General features: G+C 36.9%; 1 long non-coding RNA gene across 1 annotated transcript; it reads right to left on the reverse strand.

Moving 5' to 3' along the window:
* Window positions 1-71: 71 nt before the first annotated feature.
* LOC129144733 (uncharacterized) lies at window positions 72-27,960 on the reverse strand. Its single transcript, XR_008549235.1, has 3 exons — window positions 27,939-27,960; window positions 8,455-8,537; window positions 72-171 (listed from the first exon to the last, which is right to left on the reverse strand). It is a non-coding gene; the product is annotated as an uncharacterized LOC129144733 (long non-coding RNA).
* Window positions 27,961-28,000: the final 40 nt, after the last annotated feature.

Raw genomic sequence — 28,000 nt, forward strand, 5'->3', positions numbered from 1 at the left:
AGTGTTTTTGCAATTATTTCATGGTGGGTTGTACATCTTGGCAGTGTTTCAATAAACACATATTCCAGGTTTCCAATTCCAGAGAGACACCACTTCTTCAGGATAAAATGTCTGGACCAGGAGGAGATTCCTCTTCAAGGTGACCTGTCCATCTTCAGGGTAGAAGTGGGGCTGGAATGAAAGTCTGAGCATCAGCTGAAGCAGTCCTCCATTCAGAGATAAAGTGGAAGAAACCCCTACAGTAACCTGGGATTATAGTGGGCACACCAGGAAAGCAGTCACCACTGTATCACCACAGGATTTGGGATATTTTTACAGTGGCTCTCTGCTGGAAGAGATTTATACTTACCCATCTCAATAAATAGGTACAAATGAAGAAGTACAAATTGTATTCATGTCTCTCATGGCCCAGGTTACACACTCCAGTCCTTTTTTAAGCTTTTCACTGTGTGCTGAATGTAATGAAATGAAATTTCAAATAAGATTCTTGGAACTCATGTTAGAGAGACTCCCTTATAATGCTGTAATGTGAAAGTAACTATTCCTCTCTCTCTCTCTCTCTCTCTCTCTCTCTCTCTCTCTCTCTCTCTGTCTCTCTCTCCTAAAGCACTCCATATAGTATCAAAGAATCTGAACTTATTTATGAGACAAAGCTTAAGCATTCTCCTAGCTACTGTGGCCAAAATTTTTTTATTTCCAGGTAAAGACATTTTAAAGATCCACTTGTGCATGGAAAGCGAATGGTGGACAAATCCCCCTACCAACAAAAATGGAGAGACCTCTTATGGAGCTGAAATTGTGTGATATCCTTGGGAGAACACTGCTATTAGGGAGTGAATTTGGTGTGTAGAGGACATTTTTAGTTCATAAGTAGATTTTAATGGTTTGGCTCTGATAATCCCAACTTAGAAAAGGACTCTGGGCTCATTCAGTGAAAAATGTCAAAAAGCTCATCATGGATATGTGTTTATTGCCTCTGTCTCCCACACCATTTTTTTAAATCTAAGACCACAGAAAGGTTCACTGGCCAATAGGGCTGTTGAGCCCTTTGCATGGAAGGACAAGCACTTCAAGTGCAGGTGTCCAGCATGAACACTACCGTGTAAGCTAAAGAAGATCCCTGTGAGGCATATGAAAAAATGTTCAACATCACTTGCAAATTAAATGCAAATTAAAACTACAATGAGATACCATCTTACACCAGTGAGATTGGCACATATTAAAAAAACTAGCAACAACAAATGTTGGCGAGGTTGTGGAGAAAAAGGAACTCTCCTGTACTGCTGTTGGGAGTGCAAACTGGTCCAACCACTATGGAGAGCTGTGTGGAGATTTCTGTACCTACTAAACATAGAGCTTCCATATGATCCAGCAATTCCACTCCTAGGTATTTACCCAAAGGACACAGAAACATCAATTCCAAAGAGCACTTGCACCCCTATGTTTATAGCAGCACTGCTTACAATAGCTAAGCTTTGGAAACAACCCAAATGCCCAAAAATAGATGACTGGATCAAGAAGATGTGGTACATTTACACCATGGAATATTACTCAGCATTCAAAAAAGATAAACACATGCAATTTGCAGCAACATGGATGGAGCTGGAAGGGATCATGCTCAGCAAAATAAGCCAGAAAGAAAAAGAAAAATACCGGATGGTCTCACTCATAGCAGGAATCTAGAAAACTTAAATAAGGGACCAGGAAAAAGAATAACTATAAGAAAGTAAAAATCAAAATCAACAAACAACTATGAACCAGAGACACTCTATGGGAGGCGGGGAAAGGAGGGCTTGGGGTCAAAATAAGGGGGTTGCAATTGTATGGGGAATTCAAAAATAAAAAAAAATAAAATAAAAAAATGCATTTCAAAATTCAAAATTAAAAAAAAAAAGAAGAAGTTCCCTGTGATATAAAGCTCAATGTAATCTGAAAGGCCCTTGTCCTGAATCTTAGACTTTAAGGTTTAAAGACCCCCAGTGAATTCTCAAAATGTCTCCCATGATAAACTCAGGCCTCTTCTGAAGAAACTACCATCAGAAGGACCTGTTCCCCATATGACTGTCCTCATGAAGCTAGACTCAGTGGCCATGACTTCTGTGCATAAGTGGTTTTCTTCGTTTTCCTTCATCCATAGTGTTTTCTTATTAGGGACATCATCACCTGAAGGACCCACCAACTACACTTTTCCCCTGAGCATTTTCGTCAGCACTGTGGGCAGCCCCTGAGATGCCATCCCCAGTCTCCTCTTCTTTGACCAGTGCCCCCACCATAGATGTGCTGCCAACCAGAAGGTGTATTAGAAATTTCCCCTACTTTGCGGAGTAACTACTGGACCAATCTAATGGTGACATAAGCTTTTTGTAATCTGATCCAAGATCCTCTGTAGACACAAATCTCAGAATGTGTAGACATAACTGGAAAGGGGTCTCCAGGTCCTCTATTCCTGTAGTGTTTTTTCAAACCCACATTGCTACTTCTGCATAAGAAATCACAGCTCAATGAGACAACTGTGAGAAGATTATAAGGTCCAAGTCCTCCCCACCACCTGAGCCTTCTCCCTAAGAAGCCCAGGGCTACATGAAGCAACAATATTGATTAGGACAGTTCAGACTCGTAAAACCACCAGAACAAGAAGACATCCATACCCATGGATGCTTCTTTTGTAGTTTGAATAGATTTTCATATTATATCACACAATTTCCACATAGAGAAATGGGATCCAATGTGGTCCCTGATCACATTTAATACTTAAATAATATATATTTTTTGATGATGACTTGATTTTGTCTCCCACAAATCCTTGGGTGAGTGTGCTCACTGCTCAGGTCAGGCACTGGGACTTGTATGTTGAGGACCTTAGAAATGAAATTCTTTTCCAGTGAGATTAAGTTGAATGTTCACATGCTTGTATACAAAAAACTAGTATTTCTGAATATAAAAGTTCTAAACATTCAGAATATTCAGTGGCTCCTGAATGAGCACCACTAAATGCCTCAGTAAGCAACTTAGGTGTTCATTTTCCCATATCATTCACAGAATACTCAGCAAGAAAAGAGATTTAGTGGATATTTACTGCCAAATGAAGCATCCCAACCCTTGGCGTTTCTGTCTGCTTCACCATGATTTACTCTATTTTGCTCTAAGACAGTAGATGAAACTACTTATCCCACCATAAGAATAGATGTTGTCCTCCCGCTACACTGGGGGAATTACACCCTGGGTCTAAATCTTCAGGATCTTTGTATCAGTCACAGATACTTGCCTCCTGGTGAAGCAGGAGTTTCTTGTCATTATAGACATGAAGGTAAAGGTACTATTATATGATACACAATCTTATCATTGCAGCCTCGACAACTTGGTCAAAGGCAGACACTGAGTCCTTGTTCAAAAAATGAGAATACTATTTAAAAATGTTTCAACTTTCAAATCATTTCTAGGTCAGTCTGCATAAATCCTCTAATAAAAGCTTTGCAAGAGGCAAAACAAAGAACAGAAGAGGTTGTCATGCATTTCCCATCTACCCAACGGGATGCCCATATAACCATTGAAATACCTGGCCAAGGACTAGCATAAGAGCAAAAGGACTAAAATAAAATGTTTTGCCGTCAATATTTGCTTCCAGAATATCATTAGTCAATTTCAGCAAGAACTCGCCTCTCCTTCATGACTGGCTGTCATTGGTGCTAGAACACACCAGTGTGTCCCTTTATCCCTCCCCCCTCCTATGTGTCCTAGTCTCCTCCACATTGTTCAGCAATGAATTTCCTTCCCTTTGCCATCCACACAGCTGAGTATGAATCTGACTCCCAGTTTAAGACCTATTCTGAAAGGCATTGTTTGGATTCTTTGGTTTTTCTATCTCCTATCTGTTAATTTTTAGATATAAACTAGTGGTCAGATTGTATATATTAATCCAACCAAGTGGTGGGTTAATTCACAGTGATCCCACAGTCAGAAAATAATTCAAAATATGTAATCTGTAAAGCAATTATAGGAAGAAATGGCTACCTCATCTGCAAAGCCCATTGCAAATTAAAAACATGGGGCCACTGTTGAAAAAAACTATTAAGAATTTAAAGAGGGTAACAGCAGAATGTTAAACCAAGCATGGGAGCCTCCCTGGTGGAGAAGGGGTTAAGTCTCAGCACTATCACGCTATCACCCCTATGGCCTGAATGTGACCCCTGCCAGGGAGCTAGCCCACCTGTAGGACAACCTCTCCTGTCTTGACTGCTGCTTCCCTTAGCAGTGATAAATCCGCCTGTTCTACTCCCCACACTGTCTCTGGTGAATCCTTTCACCTCTTCCCTCTCCCTCTACACCCCAGTTCTTCGACCAAAAAAAAAAAAAAAAGCATGGGTCTCTTCTAAGCACTGTGTTCTGAAGCTAATCCTGATTATGGGAGATTATTTTCTATTTCCCAAATTGCTACTTTTCACCAAGAACTTAGTAGAACATTTAAGGATTTTTTTATTCAACAATTCACGAGAAGACTTAGTTCATTGCAAATGGAGAAAAGAGAGTTTAGACTAAGGAACTGGAATCTGTTACTTCTCTGAGCCTGACGAGCTGACGAGCACTACTATACCAGGGGTGGTGTATTTAAAAAAAAAAAAAAAAGAAAAGATCCTGATCTGCAAAGAAGTTCCAGACAACTCCCATCTATTCTCAACTTGCTTGTGCTTGTTCTAGTCTTTGTAGTTTCTGCCTTTCTGGCTTCATAACCCAACTTTGATATCTGATTCTGGCATCTTCTCTTTGGTAACCACCCAGATGCCCCCTTCTGACTTCTCAGAATCCAGTTTCTGGCACGGGTTTCAGCTCTGCTGGCTCCTCAGGTTTTAATATCCCACATTTCACGTGAGAAACTTTCTGTTCCCTCCCCTAGCTGCATGCAGTCTCACTGGCTAGACAAGCCCCTTTTCTTCTGCTAGCTGGGAAAAAAATATATCATCAGAAGGTAGCATATATAGCTATGACTTACTAGGTAATTTCATTCAAAAGAGCCGATAAGAAGCCATGTTCTTCCTTCACTTGTTTACTCCTTGAAATTTTCTTTTCTTCCTCTACGCACTACACTTACTTTTCCATGCATGTTGGGAATGACCGGTGTTCACTCTGGAGCTTTCTTCTCTTTTCTATAAGCTTTTGTCCCATGTGCCACACAACTTTTATCAATTAATTACCTCAAAATATTCCATTACTTCATGTGAAATTTCCAATGTGTAGATGCCTCTGCTTTTGTTAACTATTCATATTTTTTGTCTCCCAAATTAGGACAAACTTCCTGACTTCCAAATTAGGCATGCTTCCTGACTCTGAAAAAGACTGTTTCCCCGAGTCTTTCTTTTCTTAATAAGAAGTATCATCAAATATTTGCAAAAACTTTCTCCAATAAATGTCTTCTCACAGTTTTAGAAATTAAAAAAATGAAGTATCATCAAATTTCTCCATTCAAACCAAGCAGTCATGATTTATTCTGTTCTTTCCTTTTTCCATTTATTGCAGCCTATCAGTAAGGTTACTGGCTCTATCTTCCAATATGCCTTTTATCAAACAGCTCCACCAACTCCCTTATCTGAGTTCCATCAAATTTTTTTCTGATTTACTGCAATAGCCTTTTAAATTGTGTCCTTATACTCACTCCTCCCAGACCTCATAATCTCTCTAAAAAGGACCACAGTGATATTTTCAAAAGAAATGATCATATAATTGCCCTACTTAAAAATTTCCAGTAGCCTACCATTGCATTTAGAATGAAATCCTAGTGCTTTATAATTTCCACCCTTGCTTCTCATACTTCAAATCTTAATACGTCTCCCCACCCCAATAAATTTGTTCAGATGCTGCACGCCTCTCTTTTCTCAATCATACCACAAAAAAAATTGAACTTAGCCTCACTACTAGAATATTTTCCCCAGATCTTTGTATAATTGAATACATCTCATTACTACCTCTACAAAGTACTTGCTAATCACTCTGTCAAATGTTAACGGTCTTACATCTGATTTTTTTATCTTATTTACTCCACCTTTTTTTCTACCTTCTTTCTTTCATTATTTTTCTGTGTTTCTCTCTCTCTCTCTCATTTTGGAGGGGTATGTATGTTTTGTTTATTTGTTCATTAGGGAAAAGGCTTTTTCCCCCTTGTCCAGCAATGTGTTCTGAGCACGAAGAAAACTTAGCACATAGTATATACTTAATAAGCGTTTGTTGAACAAACAAGTCCTCAATGTTATGAGGGAAGTGTGATGCAGTAAAATATGTGGTCAATTAACCACAAATCATAGAACAAATCTGGCCACCACCTGTTCAATAGATAAAATTTTACTGGAAAACAACAATATCCACTTGTTAACAGATTGTCTATGGTGACTTCTGCACTACAACTGAGCCTATAAAGTTTGCAAATCTGAAAATGTCTGCTATCTGTCTCTTTACAGAAACAGGCTGCTGACTTCTGTGATAATATATGTCTGGTCAAATTGACATTCAATTTGAAAAGAACATATATGTATCTCATCTAAATATTTTGAGGTAATTAAAGCCATGTCGTCTTCCTGCAGATGGAAAGGATAATATGTGCAGAAGATCCTAAAGATGGGGCCCTAATCCAACAGGACATGTCCTTACAGGAATAGGGAACCCACCAGGGCTGTCTCTCACTTGTACCAAGTAAAGAAAACAGCAAGAAGGCTGAAAGCCAGGAAGAGAATTCTAACCATCTGCAAGCCAGGAAGAGAATTCTTACCAGACACTAACTTTGCTGGCAACTTGATTTTGTACTTGTAGTCTTCAAAATTATGAGAAATACATTTCTATTGTTGACCTCTTAGTCTTGGTATTTTACTAAAGCAGCATAAGCTGATTTTGCATAACCCCTGTCTGCTCTTCATGTGAGTGAAAAAGGGGCCTTTTGGTAAGCACCAAAGCATTAAACTTTCAGTTAGTTAATCACCCTCACTTCCTAAGTTTCTCTTTGTAAAATATTAATACAACTTAGTAATAATCAAGCAAATCCAATATCCCTGAAGGAGTTAACCTCTACCTATCTTTCCAAGACCAGAGTCATTGCACCAGCAATGTCCTTCATTCTTGTCTACCAGGACGTTGTCACAGGATATCACTGCTGAAATCTCCAACAATTAGGCTGCCATTTTGTGCCAGGGATTATCCATGCTAAATTATACTTAGGACAAGATTCTTTTCACAAATCAGTTAAAGAGTGAGCCAATATCAAAAAATTATTTTGCTGCCTAATTTTCCAAATCAAATTTAGAACTATTTATGACAATTCAGAACCTCCAATAAATAAGCATCAAGAATAGATTAGACATTCAAGAGACTTAGTTTCTTATATTTGATTAGTTATATCAAATAGTTATAACTTAGTTTCTTATATATGATTCTTATATCCCCACCAAGCTCAGGCATTGATTCACAGCAATATGAGCAAATCACTGCCTATGATAGTTGATTTAACCATGTAACAGCTGGAATTATTAATCAACCCTTCTCCCTACATTAGGTCCTTTTGGAGATCTGCATAGCTTACTTCTATAGTGTTAACTATTATTAGAGTGATGTCATGATTCTGCTATTTTCTTACCAAACCCATTTCCTTTGCCTACTTCTTTTGAGCACTACATTTCCCTGCCCCTGGTGTTAGGGGAAAAGGATGTCCTGAGCTAATCCCATACAGGCTTTGTGGACTCCACCCCCACTCCAGACTAAAGCCATCAGGACATTGGGAAAGACAAATCCCATCACCACCAAAGAGAGGGTGGCTGGGACCTGAGGGTGGAGTTGGGCAGCCAGGTTGGATATAAAAACCAAACACGTGGGCCTTGAGGGGCTCGCTATCGCTCGCCTCCTGGCTACACAGCTCCTGGCTTGCGGCCAGCTCTCAGAGCGCCATTTTGGGATTCCTGATCAGTGGATCAGGTAGGACGCATTTAAAACTTTGTTTCCCACTTTTCTCCCTGAGCTGTACATTTCCTCATTTCCCCTTCCCTTGTAAATAAACCTTTATTAACCTTTCGCGCGTGCCTGCAGTAGAGCATTGATAAGTGCTTTTAAGCGCACGGGTGAGGACCCACAGTCAGGCACCCTGTTTTGTATCGGGGTTGCTCTACAACACTGGGAAGTTAGTGAGGACATGTGACTCTGCTCTGGTCCATAGAATGTGCATCTTTCTATGTCTGGACGCTTATATTTCCCACATACTGTATTCTACTCTCTGTCTATTTCTAAGACAAAGTCATGGATTCAAGAAGCACCACAAGATGGAGGAATAGTCTGAGCCTCTGTATTACCACTTTGAGTAGAAATGCCAGATTCAAAAGACTATGTCTCATGGGCAAGCAATAAATCCAAACTGAGTTAAAACTCTGACATTTGGGAGCTGCTTATTTCAATAATAAATTTATTCTCTTTGTTCTAACAGCTTACCTTCTTCATAGAAGCAATTTTCAAATGTCTTACTTCGATTTTTTTTAGCTAGAATCTTCATATGGGAATGTGTGTTGGAGAGACTAGAATAAAGAAGAGATGAAGCACGTAATGAAATGATTCATTAATCTTAGCCATTCTATCTTTTAAACAGTGACATTCTATAAAACACAGACAGACATTACTAAGTAGATGAGTACAGTCCTAATAACTAAATAACACATTTTAATATTTCTGATATAAATTATTTATCTTGCAAAAATTTTACCCATCAGTAGTCTCTAGAAATGTTTTCCCAAATGATAAATTACAATTTCTAAGTAAAACCAACACCTTTGTCCAAATCACCTCTGAAGCCTAAGTAGCATTTATTCCAAAATAGCTTTTCTTGTTTTTTTCAATAATACCTTAGTGAAATAAGCTTTTACCTCATCTTTCCACAATGACTAGTGAAGATTGTGTGTAATTTTGCAGGACGTGAATAGTTCTAGGAAATCTTTCTAAACTTAATGAAACAGATACGACCAACTTTATCTCCAATCTGTCCTAGTTTTTAACATGTAATACTTGAATTATTTTTATATGATTGAATCTATGAAGCAAGTGCCAAATCACATGTGAAGACATGAAATTATCTACAATCATTCAAAATCCATTGGGCTTCACCTGCCCATGAAAATAAGATGTTAACACTTTGAAAATTGTCAAAATGGTATGTGTTCAACCTCTTGTAAAAAGCATACTGACTGTTATTTCATCCTGTATTTTCAAATTCTTAGGCCCCCTCACTCATAATCTTAAAGATACAAATGTTGGGCCTCCCCGGTAGTGCAACAGTTGAGCGCTGGGTTGCCAAGCTGCCCACAGGCTCTGCAGCACGGGTTCCATCCCCGGCCACCCGCGAGGGTCCCACATGGCGTGCAGACCTCTCCTGCTGCCCGCTGCTCCCCTCAGCAGTGCACTTCGGTCCTTCTGCCCGTTCTGTTCCCCGCTCTGGCTCTGGTGAATTCTCTCACCCTCCCGCGCTTCTAACTGTACCCAGTGCTTATATAAATAAATAAATAAATCTTAAAAAAAAAATACAAATGTTATAATTCTAGTAATGTTTTAGTGATTCCACTATTAGCAAATTCCTCCAGTAATTGGCTGACCAACTACCCTATTTTAAATTTACATTATTTCTTTAATTTATGGTTTATATTTATTGGGTGCCTAAAAAAAGCAGGCATTTTGCAAACAGTGGCAGATCCTCAGTAAATTAGATAGTCAAAAACCTTGCCTTTTAATGACTGCACAAACCAACTACAAAAATATGGGGTGGGGGGAGAACAAATACATAAAAATAGTAACTACTTTGCAAAGAATTAAAATTGGGTTGTAAAATGGAAAGTGATGATAGACAGTGGGTTTATATTAAATACATGGTCAAGTATAGACTTTCTGAAGGAGACATTTTTAGTTATAATACAAATGACTAGACAGGTGCAAACACAGGAAATCAAAAGAGGGGCAAGCAGCAGGTCCATGAACTCTAGAGTAGAAACAAACCTGGAAAATTTGAAAAAGAAAGGGAAATCCAGCATGGCTTTCACATAGATGCAAAAGAAATAGAGGCAGATGTGGTCAAAGTAGGATTTTTATATAGAGTTTGTATTTTAGATAGATTTGGGACCATGAATTTTATTCCAGATAACCTAAAAAGTCATTGGAAAGTTTTAGCCGGAGACTGGTATAAAACAATTTTATATTTCTTTTTTAAAAAGATTTTTATTTATTCATGCATACAAGAACTGGGGAACAGGATAGATGTGTGGGAGGTGAGAGGATTCACCAGAGACAGAGCAGGGAGCTGAACAGGCAGACTGACTGAAATATACTGCTAAGGGGAGCAGTGGGTGAGACAGGAGAGGTCTGCTGCACCATGTGAGTATCTCGCTGTCTGGCCAGGATTGAACCCGTGCTGCAGAGGCTGCAGACAGCTTCACAGCACTGCGCTCAACCACCTGTGCCACCAGGGAAGGCCCTATATTTCTTTTTTGAAGGGATTTGAATTAGGGAGGAGATCTTATATATAAGCTTAATTTCAGATATGCACTGGTATTCTAAAACACACTATAATAACAAAATCTTTAGAAGGAAAAACTTTTGACCATGCACAGTACTTATTCATCAGATGTATGACTAGAATAAATAATAGTAGCTAATGAATGTTTAAATTTTCACTAAAGTATAATTAACTATCATTTTCCATATAAATGAATTAGATTACTTTGGATAAATGAATTTCTTTATGATCACAAAGTATAGAGAAGTAAAACCCATGTGTATTGTACCTCTTTTCTCAATTCTAATCACAACAGTAAACCCACTGACTTCATAAGAATTATGAATGGAAGTTGTTAAAAAGAGGAAAAGAAGAAGAAAACCTTTCATTAACTGACACAAGATGGAAGGTAAGAATACATTAGTTTCTGTGTTAATTCAACACTTTCAACCAGTACCAACAATTTATCTAGCTGCCTTCATTTAGTTATTTTCCACTGTTTACCCATTTATCTTTTTCCAATTTGGTATGAGATATTTTCTAACAGAAACATGTAATATTGCAGAAGAAAATAAATGAAAAGTGAAAAAGGGAGAAGCACATATAGTATAGGAATATGGACATAAAACAGGAAAGACAGCAAACTGTAAAAAATTAGGAGCCTGGCTTTATCTTACTTGCTGGCTTATTGTTTTGAGGACACATGGGGTTATGCAAACAAAACATTTTGAGATGGATGGAAAATGATCTTCTAGTCTTCCTGGAAACAGATCCAAGAGGTAAGTATAATTATATAGCTTGAAGCATCAATGAAATAGCTATATATCATATTTAACATGGCAAATTGATTACAGGTATTAGTTTTGTTTCACCACCACCCCCCATATTAAAATAACAGAAAATAAATTTTAAAAAAGATAGTGGACAAAAAAATGGAAAACATACTGGACAAGAGATTTTTGGAAGACAGAGGATGATCAGAAAATTGACAGCAAACAAAAGAAGCTTCACAAATACCACTGAGTATAAGCTGTTTAAAACCATAGAAGGTGCAAAACCCAGAGGCATAATAAACTGAAACTAGGTAAGAGTCAAGGCTAAAAACAGGCATTAAAAACTGTAAAAAAAAATATTGAATATCTGCTTTTTTATTCTGTCTCCAATGGACTCACCACCATCATCCATCTCCCCAAAGTCCCTCAAAAGGTGGGGGGAGGGAGGAAGGTGTGCTTGAGATATAATGGAACAAAAAACCTCTTGCTTTGTTTCTGTCTTTGCCACCAGAACTAAAATTAAAGTCAGACACTATGCTAATGCAAGAGACTACTGGTGTTACTCAGTGGAAAAATGAACAGATTAAAAACAACAAAAACATAAATAAAGGAATTTCAGGAAAGCTCAGTGAAGAAAAGCTGATTTTCACTATAGAGATATACACTTTTGATTAGCACCATCCACATTTTCAAGGCTTGCTATTAGTTTCCTCACACTTAAATACGAACAAGAAGATTTGATTGTCAGAGATGTACCCAAGACACATATAGAAGACAGAATAAGAAAAACACAAAACTAAGAAAATAATCAAAGATACCAAAACATTGTAGGAAATAAAAAAAATTTCAGAACCATATAATTAATAACCTGAGATAAGACAAAATATTATATCCATTAAAAAAGTCAAATGTGAAATATAACTAAAATTTTTATGGAATCTCAAAAGTCACAAATAGCCAAAACAATCCTGACAAAAAAGAAGACTGGAGCTATTACTCACCCTGACTTTAAACTATACTATAAAACTATAATAATCAAAATAGTGTGGTATTAGACTGAATATAGACACACAGACTAATGGAATAGAATTAAAAATCCAGAAATAAACCCACACTTATATGGACAGTTCATCTACACCAAAGGGGCCAAGAATATACAATGAAAAGGGGAGTCTTCAGCAAATGGTGTTGCAAAAACTGGACAGCCACATGCAAAAGAATGAAACTACACCACTATCTCACAAAATGCACAGAACTAATTTAAAATGGATTAAAGAATTAGATGTAAGGCATGAAACTATAAAATATGTAGAAGAAAACAGGCAAAATACCTTGTGACTTTGGTCTCAGTGACTGACTTCAATAGGAGGGGAAATAATAGCAAAAATAATCAAATAGGACTACATCAAACTACAATATTTCTGTAGAGGAAAATAATTATCATTTAAAAAAAGACACTCTACCAAATGGGGAAAAACATTTGCACATCATACAAATAACAAAGGACTAATATCCAAGATCTACAAAGTTCTCATACAACTTGACAGAAAAGCAATCCAATGGAAAAATGGGGTTGAAGAGATAAAGAGGCATTTCTTCAAAGACATTTACATGTTTAACAGACACATGAAAAATACTAATCACCACTTATTATCAAAGGAAAATGCAAATCAAAATCCAATGAAATACCACCTCACATTGAATGTGTTGACAAGACTGTGCAGCAAAAGCAACCCTGTTGGTCAAAAAGTAGAAATGGTCCAATCCCTATCAGAAACAGTGTGGAATACATTTTAAAACAAACACTAGAAATGTGAATACAGATCTGCGGCTACCAGGAAAGGAAGAGAGAGTATGGGGAAGAAAAGGGGAAGGGACCTAGTGATTGTGGTAGAGGATGATTGGTGCTCAGTGGTGAATGTGGGGTAATAACAGGGATCTAAGGATTTGGGAACCCATGCGTCTGAATCATATACAGTGTTGCAAGTCAATGTTATTTTAATGAAAATCACACAATTGAAAAAAATTTAAAATGATACTATTAAAAAATTAAAAGTCAGAGACATGACCATGTTTTGTACAGCCTATCTAAAATTAAAAGACAAATGTCTAACAAGGCAGGAAACTTTCAAGGAAGTCAAGTAAGAACTCAGAAGAGGAAAATAAGGGAAGAAAGGTTAAGCAAATAAGAGGAACACTTTAGGAAGTTCATGATACAACCTATGATACTTACTGAAAGAGAAAACAAACCAAATGAAAGGAAAGAAATTTTACACAATGTAATATTACAGCATATAAGAAAACTTCTTAAGGATTTTAAATTAGATGGCACTAAACTTGAACTGTAAAACTGAAACCTAAAAGACATTAAAATAATATATTCAGGGCCTCCCCGGTGGCGCAGCGGTTGAGCACTGGGTTACGAAGCTGCCCGCGGCCTCTGCGGCGCTGGTTCGATCCCCGGCTGCTCCCCGGCCACCGGAGGAGGGTCCCACATGGCGTGCAGACTTCTCCTGCCGCCCGCTGCTCCCCTCAGCAGTGTACTTCGGTCCTTCTGCCTGCTCTGCTCCCCGCACTGGCTCTGGTGAATTCTCTCACCCTCCCGCGCTTCTGACTGTACCCAGTGCATGTATAAACAAAACAAACAAACCAGCAAACAAATAAATAAAGCATGCCTCTATTAAAAAAAAAAAAAAAATAATATATTCAAAATAAAATAGACAAACCCCAGGCTCACAAAGGAAAAAAGGGAGAAAGCACAAATAAACAGGATCATAAATGAAAGAGGAGAAATCACAACGGACACAGCAGAAATCAAAGGAATAATCAGAAACTACTATGAACAATTATATGGAAACAAGTTCAACAATCTAGAGGAGATGGACAAATTCCTACAACTCTACAATCACCCAAAGCTAGATAAAGAAGAAATAGTACACCTAAACAGACCAATTACAAGCAGCAAAATTGAAATGGTAATCAAAAACCTCCCCAAAAACAAAAGCCCAGGACCTGATGGATTTACAAATGAATTCTACCAAACGTTCAGAAACGAATTAGTGCCTATCCTTCACAAACTCTTCCAAAAAATTGAGAAGGAAGGGATAATACCAAACATGTTCTATGAAGCCAACATTACACTAATACCAAAACCGAACAAGGACAACACAAAAAAAGAAAACTACAGGCCAATCTCCCTAATGAACACTGATGCAAAAATCCTCAATAAAATTTTAGCTATCAGAATCCAACAATGTATCCATAAGATAATTCACCACGACCAAGTAGGATTCATTCCAGGAACACAAGGATGGTTCAACATCCGAAAATCAATCAACGTTATCCAACACATCAACAAAAAGAAATATAAAAACCATATGATAATATCAATAGATGTCGAGAAAGCTTTCGACAAAGTGCAACACCCATTCATGACAAAAGTCCTTGAAATTCTTGGGATACAAGGAACATAACTCAACATCATAAAGGCCATATATGACAAGCCAACAACCAGTATCATTGCCAATGTGAAAAGCTGAAAGCATTCCCATTAAGATATGGAACAAGATAAGGATGTCCACTCTCACCACTGCTTTTCAATATGATACTGGAAGTCCTAGCCAGAGCAATAAGACAAGAGAAAGACATACAAGGAATCCAAATAGGAAAAGAAGAAGTCAAATTATCACTATTTGCAGATGATATGATAATATACATAGAGAACCCCAAAAACTCCACAGAAAATCTAATTCAACTCATCAATCAGTTCAGTAAAGTGGCAGGATACAAATTCAACATGCAAAAATCAGAAGCCTTCCTATATACAAACAATAAATCTGAAGAAGAAGAAATCAAAAAAAACATCCCTTTTATTATCGAAACAAAAAAAATCCAATACTTGGGAATAAATCTAACAAAAGAGGTAAAGGACCTATACAAAGAAAACTATAAAACACTGTTAAAAGAAATAGAAGAAGACACAAAGAAATGGAAAGACATTCCCTGCTCATGGATTGGAAGAATAAACATTATTAAAATGGCCATCCTACCAAAAGCAATATACAGATTCAGTGCTATTCCAATAAAAATTTCAATGTCATTCTTCAAAGAAATAGAACAATTATTGATGAAATTCATATGGAATCACCAAAAACCCGGAATAGCCAAAGCTCTCCTGAAAAAAAAAGAAGGGAATGGAGGCATCACACTCCCAGACTTCAAACTGTCTACAAAGCCATAATCATCAAAACTGCATGGTATTGGCACAAGAACAGACATACAGACCAATGGAATCGAATAGAAAATCCAGAAATAAACCCACAGATTTATGGTCAACTAATCTTTGACAAAGGAGCAAAGAATATGCATTGGAGCAAAGAAAGTTTGTTCAATAAATGGTGCTGGGAAAACTGGGTTGCTACATGCAAAAGAATGAAGCTTGCTACTACATCACACCCTACACAAAAACCAACTCAAAATGGATTAAAGAACTAGACATAACACCTGAAACCATAAAATACATAGAAGGAAATATAGGCGAAACACTACGTGATATTCACATCAAAGACATCTTCACAGACACATCACCCAAAACAGTGATAGTGAAGGCAAAGATAAACAGCTGGGACTACATCAAATTAAAGAGCTTCTGCACAGCAAAAGAGACAGTAACAAAAACAAAGAGAAACCCCACCGACTGGGAGAACATTTTTGCACACAACACTAATGATAAAGGACTGATAACAAAAATCTACAAAGAGCTGATGAAACTCAACAAAAACAAAGAAAATAATCCAGTCCAAAAATGGGCAGAAGAGCTAGAAAGAAACTTCTCTGAAGAGAAAATGCAAATGGCCAACAGGCATATGAAAAAATGTTCAACATCACTTGTAATCAGGGAAATGCAAATCAAAACTACCATGAGATACCATCTTATACCAGTGAGAATGGCACATATTAAGAAAACTAGCAACAACAAATGTTGGCGAGGGTGTGGAGAAAAAGGAACTCTCCTGCACTGCTGGTGGGAGTGCAAACTGGTCCAACCACTATGGAGAGCTGTGTGGAGATTTCTTGACCTACGAAACATAGAGCTTCCATATGATCCAGCAATTCCACTCCTAGGTATTAACCCAAAGGACACAGAAACATCAATTCCAAAGAGCACCTGCACCCCTATGTTTATAGCAGCACTGCTTACAATAGCTAAGCTTTGGAAACAACCCAAATGCCCAAAAATAGATGACTGGATCAAGAAGATGTGGCACATATACACCATGGAATATTACTCAGCATTCAAAAAAGATAAACACATGCAATTTGCAGCAACATGGATGGCGCTGGATGGGTTCATGCTCAGCGAAATAAGCCAGAAAGAAAATGGAAAAATACTGGATGGTCTCACTTATAGCAGGAATCTAGAAAACTTAAATAAGGGACCAGGAAAAAGAATCACTATAAGAAAGAAAATCTCAAAATCAACAAAAAAATATGAACCAGAGACACTCTTGGGGGATGTGGGGGGCGGGGAAAGGAGGGTTTGGGGTCAAAATAAGGGGGTTGTAATTGTATGGGGAATATAAAAATAAAATTTAAATTAAAAAAAGAAAATTAAAAAGTATATATTCAAATTTTATAATGAAAATTATTTTCCAGTTGGAACTTAACCATCAGATCAATCTACAAACTGGGATAATAGAATGAAGGTATTTTTTAGCATGTAAAATACCTATACATTTTACAATTCAGAATCCTTTTATTGGGCCTCCCTGGTGGCGCAAGGGGTTAATTAAGCACAGCACTATGAAGCAGTTTGCCGCCTCTACAGCATAAGTTGGATCCCTGGCCAGCCAGGGAGCAACCCACATGGTGCAACAGACCTCTCCTGCCTCTCCTGCTGCTCCCCTCAGCAGTGCATTTCAGTCATCTGCCTGTTCTGTTCCCCACTCTGTCTCTGGTGAATCCTCTCACCCCCCGCATCTCTGGCCCATACCCCAGCTCTTGTATGCATAATAAATAAATCTTTAAAAAAAAAAGAATCTTTTTATAAAGCACAGGACCATGAGGAAAAGAAGTTTCTGGATAATAACAGTACAACAAATGTTGACCATAACAACTTCAGATTTAAACAGGAAAAGGGACATCTGTGCAAGTGAAGATCTGGACATAAGAGGTATTTATTAACTAAATTATTGTTCATAACATAAATAAATTATTGTTCAAACAGGGAATGTTGACAGATTCTATAAGGATAGTACTGTATTGGGGCTAACAGCAAAATTGGAATAATGGATTGCATGTACCTTAGAGAAATGAAAATTTTGTTCACAAAAAATCTTGTATATAAAAATTCACAGCTGCTTTATTTTTAATAACATAGAACTGGAAATAACCCAATATATGTTAGTAGGTGACTAGATTAACAATGGAATGCTATACAGCAATAAAAGGAGAACAGTGTGATAGACACAGCAACTGGGATGGATCTCAAGGGTTAAATGGAAAAAACAGTCTCAAAAGATTATGTACTATATGTTTGTATTTACATAGCTTTGTATTTACATAGATTATGTACTATATGTTTGTGTATTTACAAAACTCTAGAAACAGAACAGATTCATAGTCACCAAGGATTAGGATTAGGATAAAGTATGGGCACAAGAGCTAATATGGGGAATATTTTGAGATTGATGAACAGTTATAGTATCCTGATTGTGGTGGTGGTTACATGAATCAAAGAGGTGATAGCATTTCATAAAATAATAAACAAAAAATTTTTGTGAGAAGCAGCTGAATTACAAATTAAGGCCTGCACTTCATCGTATTATACCACTGTGAATTTTTTATTTTGGATCATTGTATTGGATTTTAATGTTAAGACGCTATCATTGAGTGAAGCTGAGTGACTAGAACATGGAATATCTTATACTATCTTTGAAATTAGTATATGAACCTAAAATTAGTTCAAAATAAAAAGCTTTAAAACCACTCCTCTCAAGGAGGCTTCCCACGTCTTCTAATTTAATAGATTTGAAGGGGAACACAGGACTCTGCTTTAGCAAGGCCTCCAATGTTCCTCACAAGGAGTCGAATTTGAAATCCGCTCATAATATAATGCATAATGTTCTCAAAAGATCCTTTAGCAATGAAAAAAAACCAGCAGGTTCCATACTACAGTTTCCTATAATACCTCTTCTTGCAAACGGAAGGCATCGTGCCAAAGCACAAATAACAATCTACAAGGGGGCAGAACAGTGCACTTGCATCCCAATGGCATGGCTGGATTCCCAGGAAGCATCTAGACTAAGATTAGGATGGCTTCACATCTTTCAAGAGCACTTCATAAGCATTATTTCTTGGTCTTAAATGTTTCATAAGATGTTTCAAGTTGCCAATTAAAGGCAAATGAACATCATTTGACATCATACAAACTGGAGGAAAAAGATGACATTCTTTTAAAAATATTACAGATTTCTATTTGGAGAGTAGACCTGTCCCTTCACACAGAGGTGGGCTGAAGGAAAATTTGTAGAAAAAAACCTAAGATTTTACTGGTCAGTCTACATTGAATAAAGTGAATAATTGAGGTCTGAGGCATTATCTTCTGATTAAAAGGAGGCTAAATTGTGGTTTATCTTAATGAATATAAATTGCATTTAATGGGTAAGGTCTATAATGTGGTGAAGGGTCAACACTTCTATATGCTTAGTTAACATCAGTGTTTGTCATATGAAAATTTCACTGACATGAAGAGAATGGCTAAGGTTACCTTCTCTAGTTATTTAAGTATTGATTTTATTAGTATGAAAGATAGATGGCTAACATTAGTAATAATTTCTTGGAAACTTATCTAAACGTAAATGTTTTAAGAAGAAATGAATGCATTCAATTGACCCATTTTTAGCATCTAAACTATATGTCAGTTACTAAGTTAGATATTGAGATGCAAACATAAATAATACTTGCTTCTTTCCTCGAGAAGGCATTGTAGGGGCCTCCCTGGAGGCTCAAGGGGTTAAGACACAACCTGTGAAGCTATTCACAGCCACTGTAGCACGAGTTTGATCCCCCAGCCAGCCAGGGAGCTACCCACATGATATAGCAGACCTCTCCTGACTTGCCTGCTGCTCTCCTCAGCAATGTACTTCAGGCAGTCTGCCTGTTCTGTCCCCCACTCTGTCTCTGGTGAATCCTCTCACCCCCCACACCTCTGGCCTGTATCCCAGTTCTTGTATGCATAAATAAATAAATCTAAAAAAAAAAAAAAGACATCGTTAAAAAAAATAAACCAACAACTACTATATATTTTAATATAGTATGGGTGAATTTTTTTCTTTATATCCAAAAGCGCAAGCTTATTATAAAGGGGAGAGAAGAATAAAGGACACTTGCATAGACACAAGTGGGCAGAAAGGGTTGTTCCGAAAGGGGAGGTTTGCTAAGAGAGAAGCCTGCATGTTCACATCGGACAGCCTTGGGAGTGGAGCTGCCTCTGCTGAAGGAGGTCTGTGAAGTGAAGCACGAGCATGGTCACAGGTCACAGGCGGAGGGAGAGAGTTTGCAGCAGGGAGCTCCTACATAGGCACAGGCAGACAGAGGGCAGCTTCACCAACTCCACAAAAGGAAGAGATTGGAGAAAAGAAGCACCTACATAGTCACAGGTGGGCAGAAGGGCTGTTTAGTATAAGTGATTTTTTAATTTGAATTTTTGAAAGCTGAGTAGAATTTAGCTAGATAAAGAAAAGAAGGCTTTCCACTGCAGGTGGAGAGATGAGTTTATGTGAATATATGGAAAAATTTGATATGATGAGCTAACAGTGACTGTATCTGAGGTAAATGTTGCATTTGGGTCTAGGTTTGTGAGTGTCAGGATGACTACCAGAAGCCAGGTCAGTGTGAGGACCTTGATGGTTACTGATGCTTCTAGCAAGAAGAATCACCTGAGGTAGTCCAGTATTTTGAAAAAAGGAGCCATATAGTGATGTTAACAATGGATGGGAGTATGATTAAACTGAAGGCAAAGAGACAAATAGAATGATTGACCAAAAAAATGGTGCAGAAAATTTATCCATGGTAATTTTCATTTATAATAATTACTTACGTATACTGTCTTTGGATATTGGAAAGTTACTTTTTTGTTAAAGCAGCTGAAAATTATTATTAAAAAGCCCCCAAATTTGGTAATGTTTCACCTATAGTCAAACCGTCTGCATACAATAATTTTAAGAAAATAAAAAGAATATAGATATAAAGTCTCAGTTAAAAGAAAAGCAAGTATTTTGGGGTGTGGAAATACCATCTGGATCATTTCAAGCTTACCAAGCACCAGATGCAGCACTGAAAAACCAAAAGTCTGAAATATATAAACAAATATATTTTAAAAGAACTTTCAAATCTTTAAAAAAAAATTCCCTCCAATAAGACAGGTTGGCATTTTCTACACTGCACCTGGATTTTCTTACATTAAAATGACATGTTGGTTCCTAGAAGGGATATTGTGAAGATTAACAAAATCACATTTTAAAGCTCTTTGAGTTCCTCAAAGAGTGGAGCTCTTTAAGTACAAGATGTTACATTCACTTTTCATTGTACAGTCATTTGGATCCCAATTCTGGGTGCTATCAGAGCAAAGTAAACCCAACTTCCTCTCAAAGGTTTTACTACCTATGTGAAATAGAAAAATGGAGTTCAGTAGAGAATTTGAATTGGTAATATTTGAATTATTGAGCAAGAATTATGCTGAAAACAACATCTACATTTCTTCTAGGCTTACTGGCGGGCTTTTAATAGTAAGGAAAGAGATTATTACCCAAGTCAGGGTAATGGAGGGATTTGTTCATTGGGTCTTTAGGTTCAGGGAAGGAAAGGAGTGTTATTGCAGATAAAAAGAAATGTGGATCAGAAAATTAATTTCTTAAATATGAGCAAATCAAATTTATTTCTTTTAATCAGGCAGTTGACAATATTCTGAGTATACTGATAAATAAAATGCTATAATTTTTTAAAAAGACTTAAATTTTAACCTAATGATGAAGACTTTATAGAGAGAAATAAATATATACACAAACAGTGGAAATACAACTGACATTTGTTAATATTGTCCAAGAGGTCTCCGCAAAAGATTGTTCAAAGTGAAGATATCCTCTTTTTCATTCCTATTCATTCATTCAAACATTTGTTGTTTCTTATCTGACATAAATTCTTTTGCAAATGGGCTAATATGACCTGCATTATACTTCCTTTGTCTCAAATATTTACTGAGACTCAGAGACTCAGACAAATACAAAATAAAATGAGCTCTATTACATATTCTTAAGGTTATATTTCAATCGTGGTACAGTCACTATAGACTAGCGTGGTATGTAGAATTTACTCTTCTTATATGTAAGGTAGAATAGTAATTAAAATTTATAAGTGTCATAACCATACAAATGTCAAGCAATGAATTTTCATATCCAACTGCATTTAGTGTTTGTTTGTTTTTTTTTAAGTACTATTGCCAATTCTGATTTCACTGCTTTAGAATGGTAAACTAGAGCTTTTTTTTTTTTCAAGTTCAGTTGATACTACTACATACTTAGTTTTTTTTTTTTTTAATATTTATTTATTTATTTATTTATTTATTTATTTATTTATTTATTTATACGTGCAAGCACTGGGTACAGTCAGAAGCGCGGGAGGGTGAGAGAATTCACCAGAGCCAGAGTGGGGAGCAGAGCAGGCAGAAGGACTGAAGTACACTGCTGAGGGGAGCAGCGGGCGGCAGGAGAGGTCTGCGCGCCATGTGGGACCCTCCTCCAGTAGCCGGGGAGCAGCCGGGGATCGAACCGGCGCTGCAGAGGCTGCGGGCAGCTTCGCAACCCAGCGCTCAACCACTGCGCCACCAGGGAGGCCCCATACTTAGTTTTAAGGTAACCCCATTCCCATGCTAAATGGCTTGCTTACAAAAAAGGTTATGGAGAGACAGCAAAATACTATGTTGAAACTGAGGTTGCTTCTGAGAATTTCTATAGGAGATAAGAGAACTACCTTAAAACAACTATTACCAAAATTGAATACAATGTGATAAATACAATAATTCAGAGGAAGACAGAAGAGCTACACATCATTTCCACTCAATCCATGAGCCCAAACCTAAGACTAAGTAAAACTATGAAGTATGTGACATGACTGACTTTGAGTTTTCTATCTCCATACTCTTCCAGTTACCCAAGCTCATATCTAGTGAGAACATCTAAGGAAAGTTATTGTCATATTTGGAATAAAAGTAATGATATAAATTGTTACATTCTAGTTGATGCATTTGAAAGCAAACTGAAATTCCAGGTATCACCAAGAAGAGTGGAAATTTTTGTAGTATAATCAGATCATCCCAACTATTAAAACACTCGGAGGCAAAGTCTCGCAGCATATTCCATCAGAACTATAGTTTTGGAATTTAGAGTTCTCACTCCATTTTCCATTAAAAAATAAATAAAACAATATAAAATTTAAAAAAAACCAAAAGTGCCTCTATGTAAATGTTTTTCAAGAAGTTCAACTTCCAGGTGCTTTTGAGCATTAGATTTACTGTGCAACACAGCTCTGATGAGAATACAAATCAGAGACAAAGTGATCCTTCATTGAGCCAAGCATAGGGAGTCTTAACATAAATAAAGCCTCAGGACAAATATGTGGTGTATTGAAATTCTCAATCATGAGCGATCCAAAAATGTCTGAGACCAAAGTTTACAACCTTATAAAAATATTTTCTCTGTAGCATCACACCTTCATGTAGTATTTTTTAAACTTGCCTGGAGAGTTGGATTCAGCACAGTTGGAGAAAAAGAATCATATAAATGAATAATAGTTTAGTTTCTTCATCACTGGATTTATACAAAATATCCCTCATATTCACATCCCCTTCACTACTATTTTTGAAGTTTTTGTCTTACATTCAAACACATGAAACTGGTTAAGTCTCATTGATAAACTAAAATATATATTTGGGATGTACACATAGATTAAAGAACTAAAATTGTCATCAGTCTTCCATGAAGTCATTTTTTAATTTAAATTGTGCTCCTAGAATCTGTTGACAGGTATTTTCTTGTTGTTTGGGGTGTTAAAGCATAATATAGGATTATATAAACAACTATAGATAAAATTTAAGGTAGTATGCCTTGCAGGTAATCAACATTAGTAGTCAAAAGAAGTCCTTTGGCTATAATCTTTATTCATAGAAGAACTTATAAAGATGTTTTCTTTTTCATCTTGGTTTTTAAAAAGATAACAGAGTAGATCATTATATAAATAAGTTTGCTGTTGGATAGCATTGTCTGTAGTATTGACCCTCAGGAGGTGTTTGGTCTTTATTCCTAATCTATTACTAAGACCTTTCAATATTTTTGCATTAAGGCAAACTCATACTTAATAATAAGGCAGAATCACTACCAAATGAGATCATAGAAGGCCAGAAGTCCACTGGCTAAGACGTTATAATCACAGAAATCTCAGATAACGCAACATTTGTATGAGGAGTTCTACTAGCTAAACTGAAACTGAGTTATATATAGCAAAAAGGTCAATTCCTTGAAAATACTCAGGAATTAATAGTAGTGAGTAAGACAGAGCAATCAGAAATGTGGGGCATTACTTTGTTAGACCAGTTGAAATCTATAGATAGCTCTGGCAGCAACAACAATTCTCAACAATTCTCTGAATCATGGCAAGGACACTGGTCTCATTTTAGTTTTTCCATTTTTTTTTTAATTTCAGTATCATACAAAGAGATTGCCATCAAGGGTTGCATTGATGGCAATTTCTGTCCAAAAGCAAAGGACAGAGATCAATATTTCTCTGTGCAGGAGACAGTGTCAATGTGATGAATCAACCCTCCTTCCAAAGATGACAAAAGTGTTTTCTTAAACTGCTGCTGAAATAAATCCATTTTGCCTAATTTTCACAAAGAAAGAACATGATGTTTTTGTTTCCCTGACAACTCTCATAAGAGTGTTTGGCCTTCCCCCTTTGTCCTGTTATGTGTCTAAGCAACAAATGAACCTTTCAAATTAATCTTTGCATCCAGTGGGCAGTCACAAGAAGGTTAAGACAGATCATAACTGGCATATGTTCTAGTAAAGGTTGCACAGAAAACCTGTGTATCTTAGTCCATTCAGGCTGCTGTACAACAAAATATCACAGAATGGGTGGCTTGTAAAGAACAGAAACTGATTTTGCACAGTTCTAGAAATGACAGATCCAAGATCAGGGTGAATTCAGAATGGTGGTGTGAAATCTTTCATCTGGGTCCAGACTTCTCATTATACCTTTACATGGCTGAGGGGGCAGGGATCTTTCAGGAGCATTAATCCCATTCAAAAGAGCTCCACCCTCTTGAGCTAATAACCTCCTAGAGGTCGCACCTCCCACTACTATCACATTGGGAGCTAGGATCTCAACATATGAATTTTGGAGATACATGGATATTCAGAACATAGTTCTGTGGCTTATAAAGATTGATGGTTTCAAATGACTTACTTATAAAAATGTGTACTTAATTCTTTATAAAAGAGCAGTTACAAGGTATTTTGTATATCCAGTTTTTTTAAAGTGTTTTATTGTTATTTTTCACTGCTGGTAAGCAATGTTGCTATGGATAAATATGAAGCACATGCATGTAAACTATAAGAAATGGACTGGAAGTCAAGTCCATTCACTTCAGGACAGCGATTATCATTGGGAAAGAACAAGGAACAGAATGGCAGAGAGGGTGATAGGAGACATCAGCTAAATTTGAATATATACTGTGTTCTGAAGGATGGGACAAATGTAACTAATGCTGGGGTTTTAATATTGTATGTTATGATGGGTGTTTTTTATGTTGTTCTTTCATCTTTTCTGTATTTCAATATCTTAAAAATTTAAGAAAATAAGACTAATAGCTAATCACATGCCCATTGTGATTTCTGTTTTTTGAAGGAAATGATTGCAATTAGAACACCCATCCTTGTTGTCCAATTAGCAGTTTGCATCAAAGAAATTTTCATTGGGCATTAATCAATTCAAGATCACAAATTTAATGGCACTAGTCACTGTGCTTTTAAATAAATACATTAATATTCAAATTCATGTGTAAGTGCTCCGTATATCTGATTAACTGGAAGCAAGAAAAGCTTTAATATATGCAGAACATCATTCATGTACTCTAAAAAGCAAATGAAAAAGCTGGAATAAATATGAGTTATATGTGTCTGTCTTTTATGGAAATGAAGAAAAAAGTCCCTTGGGAAGAACCCAGATATTTGACTGTTTTGATATTTTACAAGGTATAGAGCAAAGCATTAGACCCAGAAAAGCATCAGTGAGGGTAAGAATGGGTGTACTCATTTATAATAAGAAGTTATGAGCAACATTTATATTACATATGTGCATCATACATAGCAACTACATGGCATAGAATGTCTCTGAATACTGTGTTGTTTATAGGAACTTTCAAAGAAAGATCCTGAAATTATTGATGACTGTTTACTTTCAGTCCATGAATCATTTCCTGAACATATTTTACAATTGTGATTCAGCTGGGCTTTTAACTTTTTTTGTTGTTTGTCTCCTGTATAAAAACCTCACCATTTCTCTTTTCAGATTATCCACAGGTTTGGCCTGTCTCCTGGGTTAACTCCAGACACATCTGTTGATTCCTCCCAAAAATGATGACAGCAACAATAGTTTGCTTACAAAATAAAAGCTAGGGAGACTTTTCAAAACACAACTGGGAAAATGACCCAAAATGAAAGAAATGAGATAACCAGCAGATGCTCCAGAATATGGAAGTCATCTGTAAGCGTTTAGTGGGATGGAGAATGCTGAAACAGTTCTCCATTTGCCAGACGCCTGAAATAGAGACAGATGAGCTATGCCTCTGAACTGCAACAACAGCGCCAGCTGAAAAAGCAGGCCCTTTCTGCCAAGGGTCACTTGTTGAAACTGGTTGACTATAAATCAGAGTTCTTCTTCAGGACTTATAGTACCCAGAAAATACAACCCAAATTCTCACATGTGCACCTTACCTTGAGCACTAAGACCATTGCCGTTGGTTGCTGAAGGTTTGCGGGCTGGGGAGAAATTGTTTACATGTTCCGAACAGAGATACCTTTTTCTAACACCCTCATGCAGTACACACTGTTTCTTACTTTCCTTGATGAGTAAGAAATGTTCCCAAATGAAATAATCCACATTTCAACTGCATCGGTTAGTAGTGGTGAGAATATTTAGGGCTGAAAATATTCACAAAAAAGCCTTTTATGTCTTTTTTTTCCCCCCTAAAGTAATTGCTGCTCCACTACACTGTGACTTCTAACCTGCTTCAATGGAAAGGAATGTCTTTGTGTGATGGGGACTATCTGGAATCTTTTTCCTCATATTGTTTAGATCATGAGTCTGTTTTTTTGCACTTGCTCCCAGGGTGTCTAAAACATTTAAAAATAACAGTGGGTAGTCAGAACTGCTCATGCTGGCAGCGGGTGCCTTGCAGTTTGCCATCATATAAATGTCAATTTTGCTTTCTTTTATGGAGCTAAGCAGAGATAAATCCCAGTAGCACGGAAAGAGGTCTTTAGATCTCATAGTTTCCTCCATTTCTGTGTGTGGCCTGACCAATCAACTCACAGCATCTCTGTTCCTTTCTATTCTCTTTAACTTCATAACTCTATTCCTTAACTTTTCCAGATCAGCCAACAGTATAGGGGGACCTTTAAGAGGGGTGGGGTATATTGTAGACCAGCGCTTCTCACAATGTAGTTCCAAAGCTGGCAGTACCTTTTGGGAACTAGTTAGAAATTCAGATTCAAATTCTTTACAGCTCACCATCTGAATCAGAAATTCTGAAGTTGAGGTCCAGTGATTGTTTTAACAACCACTTTAGGTGATTCTGATTCACACTAAATTTTGAGAAACACTGGTCTAGACCACAGTGCCAAAATTTCCCTAAGAAAGTACAAACTATCACCTTCAGAACTCTCCACCAAATATCCCCAGGAAATTCCCTAATTGTGAAAGCCTGAACATTTTTAGATGCCTTTTTTTCAAATCTAAATTATGGTGGCCCCAAGGTATAATAAGAATACCATCTAAATTAAACCTGGTGTCAGTTGTTGGACTAGGTAGAGGTGAATTAATTTGCATTAGGAATTTGTCCTAGATCAGCAAAACAGATCTGTAAAACTGTAGCACCAGTGCCTTTAAAAAAAAGAAAAGACAATCCTTTGATTTTCCTATTTTCCTCTCCACTAATGTATAACAAAAGGGATATTTAAAAGCCTTTCAGACTAACACCGCCAGCTGTGCAGAAGACAGACACTCAGACACTCCAGTGAATTGATGAATGAATTATACCTGCCAGTTGTGGTATCCTTATTGTGGATAAAAAAACTGATTTGTTATCTTCCTTAATTAGATTTAAATGTGCTACTCATCTGAGTGAAGTTATGCAGGATTTTTTTTAGGTTATGCCAAATAGAAGGGCAGCCAAAATAGTAACATAAGGGACTGCAAAGTCACATGACATTTTATCTAAAAATGGTTACATTACAAACGTAAAGTATCAAAAGTGATTTTGATTAGTGTTAAAGTTTATGAATCACTCAGAATAAATATAATGAACATACATTAAGAAAATAGATGACTCTTACTTCCTTTTTTGTTGTGCTTCTCAAAAGTGTTGTTAAAATCCATTGAGAAGATTTCCTCTATG

The sequence above is a fragment of the Talpa occidentalis genome, unplaced genomic scaffold (genome assembly GCF_014898055.3).
Source record: "Talpa occidentalis isolate TD23 unplaced genomic scaffold, MPIMG_talOcc4v2.1 talOcc4.6, whole genome shotgun sequence".
NCBI classification, from domain to species: Eukaryota; Metazoa; Chordata; class Mammalia; order Eulipotyphla; family Talpidae; genus Talpa; species Talpa occidentalis.